We start from the raw sequence: 13,206 nt of genomic DNA on the forward strand, positions 1-13,206 counted from the left end.
CAACCGAACTCTAAATATCACATTCAAATCAAGCCAATCTAATAAAAGTTGATCCTCAAAGTAAAAAACAAGAAATAAATCAAATGGATTTAAGTAATTTTAAACAATCTTTAAAGCAGAGCTGCTAGAAATGAAATATTTGTGCAATTGTGTTGTGCGCCACCGCAGGCGAGTGACTGACACCGATGCAGCGAGTGACAGCGGATCTCTTGGCCAAGTTGCATGGCCAGTGGCAAAAATGGCATACGCCGCTGAAAATAGCAATATATATGTTATGTTTTATTTCGAGTGCGCGTGCTTCCTCGGTTTCAAAAAAGAAATTTAAGGAAAACAGTTTTCTATATCTTATGTGGGCTCTATACATATGATACTATGAAGAAGAGAGATTTCGAAACTTTTTAAAGTCTCGTTGTAGGTCCTCGAGTGAGGCGAGTAGATACATCGCTTACAGATGTTGCAAATTCTGCTGCCATCACCCCAAAATGTTAGCACCCACTTCACCTTCTCAAATTTCTGACGCCCATCGCTATCTTTCCACTAGAATAGCTAATAACGCAATTAAAAACTCCTTCCTAATATTCAACAATTTCTTTACAAGGTTTGGTGCTCTTTAATAACTGGAACCGCAAGCCTATTCCAGCACCTCTCGAGAAACTCGGGGAAAATTCAATTATTCCAGACGATAATTCCGAAAACAGGGTGCATCAGCACACTTTTTGCATTCAAAACGTCTCTTCTAGATGTATCCACTGGTGCGCTCATAGGAATATACTCAATATACGAGTATAGATATTCGCTTTATTATTCGAGTTTACGTTTGCACTCAGATGGGTGCATGTTCATATGTCAGGTCCATTTATTTTTACCAATATTTAATCCAAATGTAATAGCTCTGATAGCATCAATACTATCGCTCGCATTGTTGTGGAATCGTTTTTTTATTTGTAATATCCACGTCGAGCACAATATGTTCGCTCACAGCAACTATGTCCAACAGCAGAGGCATCGTCACTTGCTGCGATTTCACATGGAGCATGCACTGGCGGGAGTGAAATGAACTGAGGATTTGTGGATTTTCCCAAAAAAAACTTACCAGTCAAATAAAAAATAATTACTTACTTTACTGATTTTCGAATGGATACCAGCACCCAACAAACTTTACCACCAGATGGATTAAACTTGAATTCCAACCAATAAAACAAAGGTGAGTACACAATCCGGACTTTTATTTATTGTTTTTATAGCGAATTTTATCCGAAACTTCTACTTTTCAACCAACCGGACAAACATCCAGCAGTACTTGTTGCATAGTCTTCTTACCGAGTTTTAAGGGATAGTATTTGGGCGCTATGGATCGCTTCTATATATATAATATCTTTATGGAAGTTATATCCTAAGGGTCATGGACACTATGACCTTTTAATTCATACCGATGTATTTATTGCTACTTTTGTTATGAATAAAATCACAAAAGCAGATGATGTTATGTGGGACTTTATACCACTAAGGCGTGCGTCCAGTAACGGTCATCTACAAGGCATATATTTTCCGAGAGCTCTCCCAAAATCCTTGGCTATGGTAATGATTTTCAATGCCATGAATACAGTTAATTAGTCCCACTAAAGATTTATCAAAAACTCGAATAAGTCCATAACTCGAATTCTTATACTCTGAACACATAGACGACGGCATGACACGACTGCACGACAGAGAAATTTTCTGGTCGGCAAATTGAAGCCAGCTTCTTGAACATTTTGAAAACGACAGTGAAATATCAAACAGCTTATGTACACAATTTCGTTGTTGCCGTACTAAAATCACTTCACTTCAATGAAATTTAAATGTTTTTTCAAAGTGAAAATTTTTGTCGAAAAAAATAATTAAATATGTTAGGTAGATTTATTGTTTTAAATTATCAATTGTTATACCAAATAAGTGCTATTTTATGTTTCTGTTGCTAAAATAACATTAGATTTGTAAAGCTTTGAATAATTTTACATTTTACATATTAGTGGCAACACTACAGCTGCCTACTGTCGTCGCCAGAATAGGGTTTTAATTTAGCGACAGCGACAACTTTCTCCTGCTGCTGTGAAATCGTGCTGCTGTCTAAATAACTGTGCTTATAAGAACGTGTGTATATTAATTTTTGACAGACGCTGCCTGTCGCTTGTCGTCGTCTATGTGTTCAGCACTTTAGTCCTCAATTTAGAGAAAACTTTCAATAAACCACCTCATTGCCACATTATATGTGGCATGGACTTGCTGGCTCTGGGTGAAATAACAAAAACAACTACTTTCATATGTACATACTTATGTACTTACGTGTTCGGTTCGGTCAGCTGACGACACAAAGTACGAAGTTTCGTTTACCTCAGTCCCACCTCAACATGAGATGGTAACCGTAAAATTGGTGGTCTTGATGCAATTACCGTTGAACTGCAAGAGTAGCATCATCTGACCACTCCATGTGGAGGCAAACAAATTAAAAACTGTAAAAACCTACTCACAAATGCACACATGCTCACCAGAAGCTGTTCTTTTCATTGAAATTTTTATTTACTTATCACTTTTCTTTTGCTTGTAGACTTCACAAAGTGTAAGAGCGTAAATTATTTAAATTTATATATGATTTAATAACAATTATGTAATAAAAATCTTTTTTAAAAAAGTTGGAAATATTAAACTAAAATTTTTTACGTTCTTTATCAGAGCATAAATTTTAGGCTCTCACACACATAACTTCACACACTTACGGCAACAGGATACAGAGACAAAAGTTACAACCGTTACTGTGCCTAAGCATCAGCACACATCATGTACCGTTATATCACAGCACATCAACAAGAGGCATTGTACGCAGTCATGCGTGTCACGAGGGAACGAAAACCGTTGCGGGCAAAGACAGTGATATTTCGATGACGATATTTACGTACGCACACACCCATGCATACAAACATATCGTACATATATTTGTTCATAAACATTTGGGCATGCATATCGATTATTTTTATGAGATCGTTCGTCGCAGCGCCCAAAAAAGTAGCTTGCTGGGAAAAATTAAAGCTTCGGTGCAAAATGCATTTGCAGCAAAAATTTTATACAAAATCACAGAAGCGAACTCGTGATGACAATCACAAGGAATATACACTAACAACAACAACAATAAGTCGGAAAAATCATAGCACAGCACAGCAATACAAATCTACATATATCCAGAGCTAACTTAACTTAAAATGGCCCTTCCTTCGTTTGGCTGTCACTTTAAGCTGCGTCTGTTGGCTCTTTGGGTTCAATTGGGTTTCATTAAGTTCAAATTCAGTTCCCTTGATCTAATATCCTAGTCTCAGCAACAAGAAGCCCTCGAAGAGAATTGACAGAAATAGAAATTACCTATTTTCTGCAAATTAATATACTTAATTGAAGTTGCGCCAATCTCGCAACGAATTCTTTACAAGAACTTTTTGTTGGCATTCGCAATTTCAAATTTAAATTTATTACACAACACTTTCTGCGCATCCAAGTTTAAGCAATCGCTTGCACCTGGAAACACAAATCACCGCCAAGTCATTCGTCATTCTTAGAATAAGTAGAATTTTGTAAGCGAAAGAGATGGAATTTTAGCGGCGCGGGTGGAGCCCCTGCCAGCTGTTGCTTATGCAAATATTGTGGCCGCTGTCTGCTTTAATATTTCACTTAAATACAAACAATGTACTTGCATATATGAGCATATGCCTTTCAGCTCCATAAGTAGCGTCTGGAGCACATGAGTTAAAAGCTTTAAGGATTATGAGTTCTTATTTGTCTGAGGCTTGCATTGTCTTTTATCATTTTTAAATTTTTTTCCTTAAGAGTTGTGTAACAGTTAGGATGACGCAGTAGCTACATTCCTTAAGCTTGAAATTGATTATGTTAAGGTATTTTGCCTTTTGTTTAATTTTTGCAATTCATCATATTTGATCATAAGTACTTGGGAAGCACAGCGAGCGAGGAGCTCCATATTAATTGAAAAAGTTGTTTGAATAATAATCTTCAGAGCGAAATAGAAAGATAAATTTTTGCTTAGCATTACTTCATAAAAATCTTCTCAAGTATATTTGATTCAAAGTTAATTGTACAAAATAGCCAAAATACATATTATTAAGGAAAACATTATAGTCTCAATTTTTTGTCCGACTTGTGTTGCGTATTCTTTTAAGTAACGAAGAACTTATTCGGATTTCCCTATGCTTAGGTCACGATTCTTATTTAATTCAAATGCGGTTTTTAAATAAGTCAAAATCAAATATTTTTACCACTACTTCACACACACGTGCATAAGTACGTTCGTGGTTTCGGCGCAAGTTGCGGCTGTTTAGGCAATTATTTAAATTACGGTACCATTGGGAAACTCGCCTTCACATGAAAGTAATGTCGGCGGCTTTTCGCCTTTCAATCGTGCAGGCCCGGCGGCTAAGCAAAGAGCTGATTGTAAGAAAGTTTTGTACTACGTCCGTTACGCGATTTTGGGTGCTGTTGCAAGGCGTTGACTGCCATTTTCAGCTTATTTACAAGCATTACAATTAAGGCTATGGCAAAACATGGAGGCCGCACACTAAAATAGCCATGAAAAATCCAATATTCCTCATGCATACTAACGAGCTGTTGCCTCTATTTATTTTTTTTCTGCGCTGAAGTTGATTTAGGAGACCCACCCCTGGTGGAAATGCAAGATGACAGGTTTTTGGTAGCACAAATATTTACATAGGCACATATACACGCTCAGCGGGTTTTTCACAAATTGAAGACCATTAAGGGCTTTCTAACTTCATTTCCATTAATACACGATGATTTTTTTTACCTTGATCTCTTTATGTGTAGATCAAGTGTTGAATTTCCATTAGGCATTACCTAGTTTCAGATCAACCTATCATATTTGTAAGGCACATCAAAAAGGCTGACGAACCAACAGAGTGCCAACCATGCGGCAAGGAATGTATGAGATTTATATAATATATACAATGTATGTATAACTCATACACACATACACGAACGATTCTTAAAGAGACCTTTTTGGCTTTGATTTGAGTAGAAATTTGTTTTAGCTGCGAATAAGTAAAGACCATATTTTTGCATCACAGAGGAAACTTATTTCACCATATTATTACATTTAAGAAAATAACAGCGGTGGCCAACTTAGGGCATAAAATATATATCTTTTCATTTTACTCAGATTAAGATTTCAAAAAGCCATTTAATCTTTAATAGCAACAAAATGTGTAAAAATTTCTCTCAGCAGGCTGCAGACGTTGAAAATCAGAACGCGCTTCTATTTTTTCTGCCAGCACTTTAATTTGTCAGCCATGCTTGCCGCTTGTCGCACCCCACTTGCCACTTTTTATTGACACTTCCCGCAAACTTAGCCCGCCAACGACGGACCGTTAGCCATCATTCGGCTGCTAGAGCAATTTTAGCCCGAGGGAAGGCATTGTTAGTTGCTACATAAATGAACTGGTGGCGTGTGTGTGTGCCTAGAGAGCAAATAACAACAAATCATGCGAGTATGTGCACATTATACTCTTAACAGGCACCTAAGCAATAGCGGTACTTGTTGTAAGGCCACAACAATACAAACAAGCATAACACATAAACAGAAATATAAAAGCGTGGACACTTTTGGAGCTGGAAATCTCAGCAGGAAAATCTTCGTAAATACAATCGTAACTTTCGTCGCTTTTTTCCACGGAAATCACGCAACAAATACAATTGTCCGTTTACGCCGGCTTAGAGAACCGCGCTTCCCACTCTTCCCATTCCTCGGTTTTCTCCGCATTCGCGAAAGGGATTTGTCTTTCGCCGATGGCTGAGCTTTTTTCGTAGCCAAGATTGCGTGCTTTTTGTGGGCCCAATGTAGCCCTGCCCCGCAGAGACGCATAATATAATGTTGTTGTAATCTTACGCCGTCATAAAGGCAAACCGTAGAGAATTTAACGAGAAATACAATGAATTTCAAAGAAGTATGTATTTAGTGGCACATATCCAATAAAAATTTAATGCTGGCTCTCTCATTCAATGCAATCCAAAAGCAACTGAAATCGGAAGCATTTTAATTACACAGCTTTTTTTGTTCGTGTGCGTGTACTGTTCGTCGTTTGTGTGTTTTGTCCACGTCCTTTCCCCAATTTATATTCGCATTTTTTATATTTGCTCGTATTCTCCTCTTCACCACATTCCCATTCCTGCGCAATATGCCGCTTGCATCCGCGGAGGATAACTGTGTACATGGCTCGTCGTATGGCGGCATGTGCCGATGCTTAATATCGAATGGGACCACGGTCGAATGGCCGAGTGGTACACCCATTAGCACAATTTGTTGCCAATATTTCAGCAGCAGTGACACTAAGCCAGCCGGCATGCTAACCAGAGTTCTCACCAGCCTTTGTCTAAGGCCTTGGCTTTGCCTACAATAAGCCATAACATTTTATGGGATTAACTTTACACTACATAAATTTTGTTGTCGCAAAATAAAATTAGCCTTCAAACGGCGTCTAATCGTCCACGAAATAGATGATGACTGCCATGGTAGAGAGAGCGCGTTATTTGAGTGTGTGGTGTGGGTCTTCGGCGACTAAAGTGTGATGGTGGCTTGGTACATATTTCGGTGAACGATGTTTTGGTGGAAATTTAGGCTGCATTGGCTTAGTTTAAAATATTTTGTTACTTAACATTCGTTTAAAAGGTTAGGTCTTGAATTCTGTAAAGGGTTTGAAAATAATCAATTGGAAATAAGTAGTTTTGTCCCATCTCATAAATCTCCCAAGCGCAAAAAAGCCAAATAGGTAATCAATAACGTTATCATATAGAAAATCTTTACAGAAGTATGTATAACGGCAGGCATGGTCGCCCGATTGAAGTTTATATATTTACATTAAAGTATACGAAACCTCAACCCAGCTGAAGCAAACACAGTCAGCTGGAAAACCAGTGTTAATTACCGAAATAAATCCCGCCCAATTAACAAATTTATGCAAGGTTCAAAAGTGTGAACTCAACCGTTGAAACACCGATTACAGTCAATGACTATTATTGCCAATGTTATCACCAGCTCATTCCCTCAAACACACCCATACTCGTGGCTATGCTAATGTTAGTAATGCCTTGCTGATGGACGCAATAATTGCGACTTCAGCTATAAGAGGCAAGTCCGTTTCACCTCGCACCCCATCAGCTGTCAAAGGTAAATTGTTTTCATTAATCACACAACAAATTGAATCAATCAAAGCAACAAAGGGCTTAAATTTTACAAAAACAACAGCAGCATGCCCTATTCAAAGACAAGCTGAATGAATAGAACAGAAAACAAAAAACACCAAAGAACGAACGCGAGCATCGAAGTGCTACCTTTGCTAACTTAACACCAAAATTGATGGTAGTTTTTGGTGCCCCATTTCGAAGTTGTTTTTGTACAAAAGCTTTATGCCGCTGTCGCTCAGGTGCATTGACTGAAAAACTAAAGAAATTACCATTCTTAAAATCAGTCAAAATACCTGAATGAATACTGATGTCTTCACAAGTGGCATGCATAGTCCTTCATTAATTATTATATAAAATTGTAGGTTAAAAACAGTTTGAAATCAATCAGGTCTAGAGACGCCCCCTAAAAAGGTATTAATTTTGTTAGTCCACTATGATTAGAAAGTAACCAAGTGGGTTTTCACAAATATATCTAGACACTAATCGTAGTCAATCGCTGATCTAGCAACAAAATAATAAGAGCAATTAAAGTGAATACTCTAAAATATTTGGGGCTGCAAGTTGGCATAAGTTCCTTTGACTCCAATTAGAAAATTAACAAAGAACAAAAACTGAAGCGGCAACATAATTTAAGCCAATATCGTCGGTCCATTTAATTAATTTTGAAATCTCGATTTGAAGCGATCAGATGCAATTCGGCTGAATAGGACAGAGCACACAAAAGTGAATATAACTTTGTTTTCGTTTGAGTAAACTGAGAATCAATCCCCTTCACTCGCCGAAATCTATTTATCACCACTGTTGTTCGACCAGCATTTGTGGAGCATTTCCTGGTTGTTTAAGATTTGTAACTGGCTTACAGAAGCAGCAAAGCAGACCCACTTGCAAATATGTTATATATGAGAGTAGGTGTGCGTATGTATCGCCAAGCAGAAGGACACTCGTTATCCCCAGGCAAGTGATGTGTTATGAATTTTCCGCACACAGGAATTCATCATCGGAATCAAGGCAATGTTTGTACGACAGAGAGCAAACGAAGCAAGATATCTGGTTTGAATCCGATTTGCAAATGTAATTTCGAGCTTAGTTTGCTCAAAGTATAAATCGTTGCCAACGCCAGCCTGTGTGATCCACAAACCCATACATACATATATATTCTGCTTAACAATTGAAGTGATTTTCGAAATATATACAATTGATGAAAAAACTCTTACTTATTTGCTATTATCAATTTAAATAGTGGGAAACTCTGAAAAGCCATATTAGTTTCATAGAATTTGTGCGCTCTGCTTTAAGGGAAAACTAAATTTGGGTACGTCTATGATTCGGTGTCGCTCTCTGCAGCCAAAAATTAACACAATTCGGTTTCCATTTCAATGACGACTAACGGCAACACCTTTGCGTTCACCCCACCACACACACAGCATCGTGTCGAAGGTTGGGAAATGCATGCAAGCGAGCGCGTGATTAATCATTAGTACTAATGGATAATGAAATTTGCTGCCAATCGAAGTGTGTTTTTAGCGAAGCGTGTGATGCTGGCAAAGGGCTCGCATTGCCGCATTGAATTCAACCGACTTTGCGAGTAGCCACCACGAACATCAGCTAATCGAATGTTCTACGACACACACCCAGTTATGTTATGTGTGCACAGTATACACTCACGTATCGACGTATTGATGGCCAGTTATTCTCGTGCCAATAATGGCCAGTCATTCTACCAAATGCAGGCAATGAATTATCCATATTTTCTTGTTTGCTGGATGTCTAGCCGAACTAACCTAAAATGCCTGTTAATGTACAAACAAGATTTGTAATATCAATTGCAACTGAAACAACAACAGCGGCAGGTAGCAGTAGCCATTCAAATGGGTAACGCTTGTTTGCATTTCAACACCTGAAGCGACTGCCTTATGGAACCCTGCATTGAGAATATAGTGTATATGTATGAATGTGCCGACCTGTAGACTTGACGCGAGTGAATCGCTGGCAGGTTGACCAAAGCCACCATCACTTCCAGAATGCCTTACAGTATGAGCGAAATGTTGACTTTTTGAATACGCTTCGCTCTTGCTAGTATTCCAATGATTGGGCTCCATTTGGTTAAACCAATAGTTTGTACATGTTTCGGTGGTATATCAGAATATCATAAAAAGAGATTTCCAAAATATGTTTTTTACGTAATTCCTCATATGTGTATGAAATTGGACGAATATTATGAGAGAGGCTGCCCGAAGAAGGGATCTCATTATAAAATAAATTCCAAACGCATTCAAAAGAATGAAGAAAAAAACGAGAAGAGAACATAAAAATTAAATTTAATTTTACTCATTAGTCGAGCTCAACCGAAGGCTTACAAAAGCCAGACAAAATGTGTTAAAAGCAAAACGGCCAGACCCACTAAGTGCATTTCTTCTAATATGTATGTACTTACATATAGAACACTGGGTCCATTATTTGTGCGAATTCATGAATGCAACAAGTTTGCAGCAAGCGCCTGGCGACAGCCAATTGTTGCAAGTACGAAATACAGTGTGTGTTAAGACTAAAAATAAAAATTATGGTAAGTAGTGCCACACCAAAGCACAAAGTGTTCAGTGGTAATACAAATGCGTTCGCCTTCATTCGCATATCAATTTTACAGAGTGCGGCGAGCCAACCGCGCTCGTAGCCTGGCAGCCCTGGAAGCTGCTGCAGCAGGCGGATTACGCTTCGAGAGCATTTTTTTCCATTTCAGAAATGTGTGCAGCACACATCCATTGCACAACCGCATACTGCGAATATGTCTATGTTGGAGATTTCAAGAGCGGGAGTAGGTAGTCATTAGTGGGATGAGCACATATGTTTGCATTCCTTATGCTATTAAGAAAGAATAGAAAGTAGCAAATTGCCGTTGCTTAGAAAAAGTGTTGATTCTATTTTTAATGCACTTCCAATGCTTTCTATAAGCGTCATAAAACATATTAGATACACTCTTTAAAGTTAAAATACTTTATTTCCTCTTGTAATAATTGGAAAATCGTAAAATATTTTCAGAACCAATTTCAATATGAAATGATTTGCGTCTGATAACGAATTTCACTTGCAACTACTCACCGCGCAAAGGCTTTTTTTAGCGTGCTTATTATGCAGATATGAGGATTGCTGTCGCTGATTTCTCATTTTTCTGGGAGAAAACGTCGCGCGCCTCAGCTGCGACGCTTCGCAGGAGTACAAAACACGCCGGAACACCTTATAATGGGTTTCCCTTGTCGTTTGGCGAATTTTTTTGACGTAAAAATAAAATTAAGTTGAAGACTAAATTTTGCGCAAATAAGCAGAGAAATTTCCAACTTAGCAGGCAACTAATATCAGTGTGTTTTCAAACCCAACGATAACAGCCAGCACATCGCCCGCTTGCGCCCACGCACTCGTTGCAACATCAGGAACAGAGAATTTGTCATTTATTTATTGCTTCGCGCGCGCATTGAAGATTAAAAATGCAGCAAAGAGGAATTTCTACAGACATTTTAAAAAGCGTGAAAATAAATAAAAGCGCTTACGGAGAAGAGTTCCATGAAGCGTTTGGTGTAACATGAGCGGCGATCATCATCAGCGTCGTCAGCACCTTTTACAAATTTACGCCAATTTATTTGAGTGCAATCGATAAGCGCATTTTTCTTGCAGCTGCATTTTTATTTTCGCCGTTTATTTTTCTCATTTTGTTTACCCATGACTGTCATCCACTTCTCTTCATCTTCTGCTTCTCGGCATCGCGAGTATTTGGTTGAAGCAGCATTGTTGCTGCGATTCTGCGATTGCTATCTTTAGTACCCGCATTGCACTTGGCTCCTGTGAATTTACTTTTACTGGTTCGCCGCCTTGCCTTTCTCTCCGCCTCTGGTTCTGCGGATGTGCCACTGTCTGACGCTCTGCGTCCTCTTTTAACGTCGGAGCGCTGGTTGTCTGCAAATTTTTACTTTTTCCAACTAAACATATCCAATTTCCGCTGGATACTGCAAGCCGCGCGAAGGGCGGGGTTCTATGTGGAAAAGTGCTCATTAGCAAACAATTTGCAAATGTAATGTTAACTCGGTTGCTGCGTTTATTTGCTCGCTTCGAGATGTACGTCCAAATATGTGTGAATGTGTTTATGAATCTTTAATTCGTTCATTGACAGCATCCTTCGAATCATTATGCCCGCACTATTGGTCTCACAGCCACAACTCAGATTACATATGTATTTGAGTTGAGGTCTAGATTTATACCGTCTAAAATGGAAAAGATCTTTAAAATTAGCTAATTGCCCACAATGCTCCTAAATACTTCCGCGTATCTAAATATGGGTGTTCTCTTGATATACAGCGGATATTAAAAGAAACAGCACAATCCAGAGCCTTCACTAAAATTAGAGAACGCAAACTTTATAATTTCAAATTGTGTTTTAAAAATCATAATAACACAATTTTCGGTATAAATAAGTAATGTAAATATCGACATTCACACATGCATCACTTGAAATAAAGATGGCGCCAAAAATTAACTCTCGAATCTTATTTTCATCTTTCAGTCAGTATTTTATCAGTAATTTAAGGTTACTTAAATAAGGTGGAGTTAAGTGGACAATGTTGAAATTTCGATTCTACCTGTCAATTTCGACAACAATTGTAAAGCAGTGACAGTAGAAAATCACACATAATTTTCAGTCTTAAGTAGTCTTACAACAAATTGCTATAAAATGACATTGGTGCAACTATGACTCGTATTAAATTTGGTGTAATGGAAACCTCACACAGTTTTTAGGGAACATCGGAATGGATGTACAACAAAAACCCTCAAACGTTGGGAAATTAGTACGCATTTGGGTATAAAGAAAATATATTAAGACACGAATTCGGCAGTTAGCAAGACTCTTAAAGTGTGTTCTACAAGATAGGATTTATTTAAACCCTTAAGATAGATCACTGCCAAATAAAATAGAGATTTATAACCCTATATTTACGGTTATTCTTCCAAGCAATCTATACAAATGCACAATAAACATATTTTCCAAAAGAGCGACGCACTCTAACCACGTCCACATTATGACAGACACCTCACTAGTGGGAAGAATGTGTAAGGACTCCAAATAAAATGCGTTCTATGCAGGAGTGTGCATTTTTTATACCCTTTGAATGAAACGAAATGTTAAACGAAAATAGCGCCGCTTCAATTCCTTTGTTTTGTTCAACAACAACGTCTTCACGGTTTCCCGTATGAATTTTCCAAAATATCCACTAGTTTTAATTAAATTCATCTGCAGGGTACACATTGTGGTCGGTATTTAGTTTAGTTGCACGATTACTTATAACTGTATCCACACGCATACACATGCATGCACTTCATGATCACACACTTTTAGATTGGCGTTGATGCTTCTCTTCGCTGGGAAAGCGTGTGGACTTTTTCTCGCTGCTAACCAATGGCCAATCGATCGTTTTACAATTTCGCTCCTCTTCAAGTAAAGCGAAGAGTTTTTAGTGCTGCTGCAAGATAAACTGCTCCGCTCAATGTTGCCTTTTTGCAACTCCCACATAACTGTATCCGCACATATTCACACATTATAACACTCGCATTAGAGTGCATGGTCCTTCGCTTCCTCTGCTTTTGCATTGATTTTATTGTGTGTTTGAGAAGTTTTTGTTTCGGCTCCCATTCAAAGCGATACTAATGTTTCTCCATAAATTTTTTGCCATTTTACAATCCGTTTTTGCCATAATGTCACAACGGAATGTTGGTTGAAAACATATTCATCATTATATGTTCGAATTGAAGTGGTGAGGGGATGGTTAGTGTTTTACTAGCCACTTTAAAATGCAGCTAACGGTTTAGGAGAAAGTCGTAAATAGCTTTTACTACAAATGTGAATCGAAGTAGTCAAACGGCTTCTGACTCTTACCAAAACATATTTTAGCTTAGTTCAACCAAAAGCCTTATTACGGCGCTTGCATTCCC

The sequence above is a fragment of the Bactrocera oleae genome, chromosome 6 (genome assembly GCF_042242935.1).
Source record: "Bactrocera oleae isolate idBacOlea1 chromosome 6, idBacOlea1, whole genome shotgun sequence".
NCBI lineage: Eukaryota > Metazoa > Arthropoda > Insecta > Diptera > Tephritidae > Bactrocera > Bactrocera oleae.